Source organism: Mandrillus leucophaeus, unplaced genomic scaffold (assembly GCF_000951045.1).
Source record: "Mandrillus leucophaeus isolate KB7577 unplaced genomic scaffold, Mleu.le_1.0 Scaffold730, whole genome shotgun sequence".
NCBI classification, from domain to species: Eukaryota; Metazoa; Chordata; class Mammalia; order Primates; family Cercopithecidae; genus Mandrillus; species Mandrillus leucophaeus.
In genome coordinates, this window is record NW_012107920.1 from 321,878 (window position 1) to 328,936 (window position 7,059).

Sequence of the window (7,059 nt, forward strand, 5' to 3'; positions counted from 1 at the left end):
AAATAAATAAATAAATAAATAAATAAATAAAAATAAAAATTGAGAAGAGAGGAGGAAATTTTCATTTTCCTGTCTGCCCAGGAATAATGACAACACAGTTCTGCTTCTGGCACAGAGGAAGAGCGTCTCAGATCCCAAAATTCCCCAACAAGGACATGGACCTCTCCGTGATACCCCAACAAAGCGTGAATTCAGCCACGCTCATGAAACTTTCTTTGCCATTCTCAATGGGGCATGTTTCAACATCCTCTCCCCTACTCTCACCTGATTATTGTTCTAATGTGAACTAATTTTTCATTCTTATTTTCAATTGAGTGTATGGGTCGGGGTTTAAAAACATTCAACATCCAAACCTATGGAAACAAGGAAAATGAAACAACCTGAAATCGTAAAGATTTATGACAGATACAATGATGTTCCCTTAAGCTGCCCAGCTAATAAAGGGATACCTAACAAAGAAGTTAATCTGTATTAGTCAGGTCCTACAGAGAAACAGAAACCAATGGGATGTGTGCATGTATGTGTGTGTCTATATATATATCTCTCTATATATATGAAGAGACGTATTTTTAAAAAATTTTGTTTGTGTCAATTGTGCCTCTAGGTATGAGAAGAGATTTGTTGTAGGGAATTGGTTCATGTAATTACGGAGGCCAAGAAATCCCAGTATTCTCAAATCAACAAGCTGGAGATTGGGGAGAGCCAATGTATGTTTATTTGGGTGGCTAGGAGATGTGGTAGATAGAGTTTTTATTATAAGGAGGAAAGTCTTCTGAGACACCTTTTGGCACCCATGCTGGCAACTGCTCACCTGACTTCCACAAGGGAGTCAGCCCTGAAAGATAAACCATGTGGCTGAGCAAGGACTTTTTTTTTTTTTTTTAACTTTTTGTTATAAACATTTTCAAACACAAGCAAAAATATAGAAATGTGATGCATAGAATGATATAATGAGCTTGATGTATCCATCATTCAGCTTCAACAATGACCAGTGTTTTGTCATTCTTATTTCACTTATTTCCTCCATTCAGTCTTTTCCAAGGGCTAGATGTTAAAGCAAATCCCAAATGTTATGTAATTCCAGCCATGTACATTTAGACTGTAATTCTAACAGATAAGGACTTTTTATAAAACATAGATACAATAGTGTTAACACATTTTTAAAAAGTAACAATCCCTTATTTAACAATTTAACAATTCCTTAAGAATTTAAATTTTAATTTTTAAATTTAAATTTAGAGCCAGGCATGGTGGCTCACGTCTGTAATCCTAGCACTTTGGGAGGCTGAGGTGGGTGGATCACCTGAGGTCAGGAGTTTGAGATCAGCCTGGCTAATGTGGTGAAACCCGGTTTCTACTAAAAATATAAAAAAATTAGCTGGGCGTGGTGGCACATGCCTGTAATCTCAGCTACTTGGGAGGCTGAGGCAGGAGAATCACTTGAATCTGGGAGGCCGAGGTTGCAGTGAGCTGAGATTGTGCCATTGCACTCCAGCTTGGGCAACAAGAACGAAACTCTGTCTCAAAAAATAAATTAAAAAAAAATAAATTTAGGATTTTAATTTTTTTAATTTAAATTTAAAATTTAACAATTCCTTCAAATTCCTAGACTGTGTATAATTTTCCCAGTTGTCTCAAAAATATCCTTGTACAGTTGATTTGTTTAAACAGTACTAAAAACAAGTAAAACAAGATCCAGATACTGCATTTGGTTGATATTTACATGTTTCTTAAGTGTCTTTAAATCTGTAATAGTTCTTTCTTCTCCCTCCACCCTTTTTTCTTTTCTTTTCTTTCTTATTTTTTTTTTTTTTTGGTTGTTCCTAGCAGTTTTATTTTTAATAGCCAAAAACTAGGAAAAAACTCAAATGTCTACCAATAGGTAAATGGATAAGCAAACTGTGATATAGCTATACAGTGAAATACTACTCAGCAATAAAAAGAATAAGTATGCTACAGCATGAATAAATCTCAAAATTGTCAAGTAAAGAAGTCAGACAAAATAGAGTACACATATTGCATGATTCCATTTACGTAAATTTCTAGGAAATCTAAAGCAACGTATAGTGGCCAAAAGCAGATCAGTGATCACCTTGAATTGGAGTGGGGAAGCAGTGTGGAGGGGAGGGGAGACAGAAGTGGGGGAAATGTGGAGAAGGGTGTGGAGGGGAGGGGAGACAGAAGTGGGGGAAATGTGGGGAAGGGTGTGGAGGGGAGGGGAGACAGAAGTGGGGGAAATGTGGGGAAGGGTGTGGAGGGGAGGGGAGACAGAAGTGGGGGAAATGTGGGGAAGGGTGGAATAGAGAGATTATAAGGGTCATTAAAGAATTGGGGGATGATGGGTATGTTCTTTATCTTGATCGTGGTGCCCCTTTTTATTCAATTTCATTTGTTGAAGAACCTGGGACATTTGCCCGATAGAATTTGCCACATTCTGAATTTGACTGATTGCATCCTTGTGTTGTCATTAACATGTTTTTCTATCCTCCATCCTTATTTTTTCATAAACTATTAAATCTTAGAAGCTCAATTAGGTTGAGATTCAACTTCAGGGACAATATATGATGCTGGGTACTTGCTACTGCATCACATTAAAAAGTACATAATATCTGGTTCTAAACTTTTAGTGGAGTTAAGATTGATTAATAGATTTATGCATTTTCAAAGTAATCTGCCCATTGTAAAGTTCTCCATCAACCTATCACCTAATGGTTTCAACAGCCAATGGATGTTTGCTGCCTAAATTTATTAATTCGGAGCTCCAGAATGATATATTTCTAATACTTTCTTTTATTTTATTTATTTTTTGAGACAGGGTCTTGCTCTGTCATCCAGGCTGGAGTAAGTGCTGTGATCACAGATCACTGCAGCCTCAACTTCCTGGCCTCCAGTCATCCTCCCACCTCAGCTTCCCGAGTAGCTGTGGCCACAGGTGTGTGCCACCATGCCCAGCTAATTTTTGTATTATGGGATTTTCGCCATGTTATCCCAGCTGGTCTCAAACTCCTGATCTCAAGCAATCCACTTTCCTTGGCCTCCCAAAATTTTGGGATTACAGGCATGAGCCACCGTGCCTGGCCATATCTTTCTAATACTATCATCCCTTCTACATTTACCAGTTGTATTTATTTCATCAGTAAGATTATTTCCTCACCTATAACTTGGTTACTCTGAAATATAGTTCATATGGGAAAGGAAGGTACTTAATTCTCCTCCTTTATCAATTTTCAGAATTAGTTGATATCCTAGAAACCTCTAAAGATGACTTTTTATTTGCAGAACACATGGATTTGTATACGTGTTATGTTTTAATACATTGCAGATATTTTTTTTGAGGTCCAAATTGTCCTAAATTTGGCTAGTGTGAACTCCTCTAAGTTAATCCCTGTGTCCATACAATCCCAATAGTTGTACTAGCACCCTTGCTTGTGGTATGTGTGTGTGTGTGTGTATATATATGTGTGTGTGTATATATGTGTGTGTGTGTGTGTGTGTATATACACACACCGTAGTTTCTTTATCCACTTGTTGATTGATGGGCAATTTGGTTGGTTCCACGATTTTGCAATTGTGAATTGTGCTGCTATAAACATGCATGTGCAAATATCTTTTTATATTAGTGACTTTCTTTCCTCTGGGTAGATACCCAGTAGTGGGATTGCTGCATCAAATGGTAGTTCTATTATTAGTTCTTTAAGGAATCTCCACACTGTTTTCTACAATGGCTATACTAGTTTACATTCTCACCAGCAGCGTAGACATGTTCCCTGATCCCCGCATCCATACCAACATTACCGTTTCTTGATTTTTTTTATTATGGCCATTCTTACAGGAGTAAGGTGGTATCGCATTGTGGTTTTGATTTGCATTTCCCTGATCATTAGTGATGTTGAGCGTTTTTTCATATGTTTGTTGGCCATTTGCATATTATGTTGGCTTTCAGTTTGTCATAGGTGGTTTTTATTATGTCTTTTGAGAATAGTCTATTCATGTCCTTAGCCCATTTTTTGATGCAATTGTTTTTTTTCTTACTGATTTGAGTTTGTTGTAGATTCTGGTTATTAGTCCTTTGTCAGATGTAGAGATTGTGAAGATTTTCTCCCACTCTCTGGGTTGTATGTTTATTCTGATGACTGTTCCGTTTGCTATGTAAAAGCTCTTTAGTTTAATTACATCCCAGCTATTTCCCTTTGTTTTTATTGCATTTCCTTTTGTGCTTTTGGTAATGAAATCCTTGCCTAAACCAATGTCTACAAGGGTTTTTCCAATATCATCTTCTAGAATTTTTATAGTTTCAGGTTTTAGGTTTAAGCCCTTAATCCATCTTGAGTTGATTTTTGTATAAGGTGAGAGATAAGGATCCATTTTCATTCTCCTACATGTGGCTAACCAATTATCCCAGCACCATTTGTTGAACAGGGTGTCCTTTCCCTACTTTATGTTTTTGTGTGCTTTGTCGAAGATCAATTGGCTATAAGTATTTGGGTTTATTTCTGGGTTCTCTATTCTGTTCCATTGGTCTATGTGCCTATTTTTGTACCAGTAACACACTGTTTTGGTGACAATAACCTTATAATATAGTTTGAAATCAGGTAGTGTGAGCCTCCAGATTTGCTATTTTTGCTTAGTCTTGCTTTGGCTATGCGGACTCTTTTTTGGTTCCATATGAATTTTAGAATTGTTTTTTCTAACTCTGTGAAGAATGATGGTGGTATTTTAACAGGGATTGTGTTGAATTCGTAAATTGCTTTTGGTAGTATGGTCATTTTTACAATATTTATTCTACCCATCCATGAGCATGGGACATGTTTCCATTTGTTTGTGTTGTCTATGATTTATTTCAGCAGTGTTTTGTTTCCCTTGTAGAGGACTTTTGACTCATTTGTTAGGTATATCTTATTTTATTTTTCTTTTTTTGCAGCCATTCTAAAGGAGTGAGTTCCTTTTTTTTTTTTTTTTTTTTTTTTGAAACAGAGTCTCGCTCTGTCGCCCAGGCTGGAGTGCAGTGGCCGGATCTCAGCTCACTGCAAGCTCTGCCTCCCGGGTTCACGCCATTCTCCTGCCTCAGCCTCCAGAGTAGCTGGGACTACAGGCGTCTGCCACCATGCCCGGCTAGTTTTTTGTATTTTTTTAGTAGAGACGGGGTTTCACTGTGTTAGCCAGGATAGTCTCGATCTCCTGACCTCGACCCATCTCGGCCTCCCAAAGTGCTGGGATTACAGGCTTGAGCCACTGCGCCCGGCCAGGGGTAAGTTCTTGATTTGACTTTCCACTTGGTTGCTGTTGGTGTATAGAAGAGCTGCTAATTTGTGTACATTAATCTCATATCCAGAAACTTTGCTGAATTCTTCTATCAGTTCTAGGAGTTTTCTGGAAGACTCCTTAGGGTTTGCAAGGTCAAAGATCATATTGTCAGCAAACAGGAACAATTTGACTTCCTCTTTACCAATTTGGATGCCCTTTATTTCTTTCTCTTGTCTGATTGCTCTGGCTAGGACTTCTAGTACTGTATTGGAGAGGAGTGGTGAGAGTGAGCATCCTTGTCTTGTTCCCATTCTTAGAGGGAATACTTTAAACTTTTCCCCATTCAGTATTATGTTGGTTGTGGGTATGTCATAGATGGCTTTTATTACATTAAGGTATGTCCCTTGTATGCTGATTTTGCTGAGGGTTTTAATTATAAAGGGATTCTGGATTTTGTCAAATGCTTTTTCTGCATGTATTGAGATGATCATGTGATTTTTGTTTTTAATTATGTTTATGTGGTGTATCACATTTGTTGACTTGCATATGTTAAACCATCCCTGCATCCCTGGTGAGAAACCCACTTGATTATAGTGAATTATCTTTTTTATGTGTTGTTGGATTCAGTTAGCTAGTATTTTGTTAAAGATTTTAGCATCTATGTTCATCAAGGTTATCAGTCTGTAGTTTTCTTTTTTGATTATGTCCTTTCCTGATTTTGGTATTAGGGTAATGCTGGCTTCATAGAATGAACTAGGGAAGGTTCCTTCTTTCTCTATCTTGTGGAATAGTGTCAACAGGATTGGTACCAATTCTTCTTTGAATATCTGGTAGAATTCTGCTGTGAATTCATCTGGTCCTGAACTTTTTCTTTGTTGGTAATTATTAAATTACCATTTCAATCTTGCTGCTTGTTATTGGTCTGTTCAGGACATCTAATTCTTCCTGATTTAAGCTAGGAGGGTTGTACTTTTCCAGGAATTTATCCATCTTTTCTAGGTTTTCTAGTTTACGTGTGTAAAGGTGTTCATAGTAGCCTTGAATGCTCTTTTGTATTTTAGAGGTGTACATTGTAATATCTCCTGTTTCATTTCTTAATGAGGTTATTTGGTGGATTTTCTCTCCTCTTTTCTTGGTTAAGCTTGTTAACGCTCTATCAATTTTATTTATCTTTTCAAATAACCAGTTTTTTGTTTCATTTAGCTTTTGCAATTTTTTTGTTTCAATTTCATTTAGTTCTACTCTGATCTTATTTCCTTTCTTCTGCTGGGTTTGGGTTTGGTTTGTTCTTGTTTCTCTAGTTCCTTGAGGTATGACCTTAGAATGTTAGTTTGTGCTCATTCAGTCTTTTTGATGTAAGCATTTAGGGCTATGAACTTTCCTCTTAGCACTGCCTTTGCTGTATCCCAGAGGTTTTGATAGGTTGTATCATTATTGTCATTCAGTTTGAAGAATTTTTTAATTTCCATCTGATTTCATTTTTGACCCAATGCTCGTTCAGGAGCAGGTTATTTAATTCCCATGTATTTGCATGGTTTTGAAGGTTCCTTTTAGAGATGATTTCCAGTTTTATTCCACTGTGGTCTGAAAGAGTGCTTGATATAATTTCAATTTCTTAAATTTATTGAGGCTCATTTTGTGGCCTATCATATGGTCTATCTTGGAGAAAGTTCCATGTGCTGTTGAATAGAATGTGTATTCTCTGATTGTTGGATGAAATGTTCTATATATATCTGATCAGTCCATTTGTTCCAAGGTATAGTTTAAATTCACTGTTTCTTTGTTGACTTTCTGTCTTGATGACCTGTCTAGTGC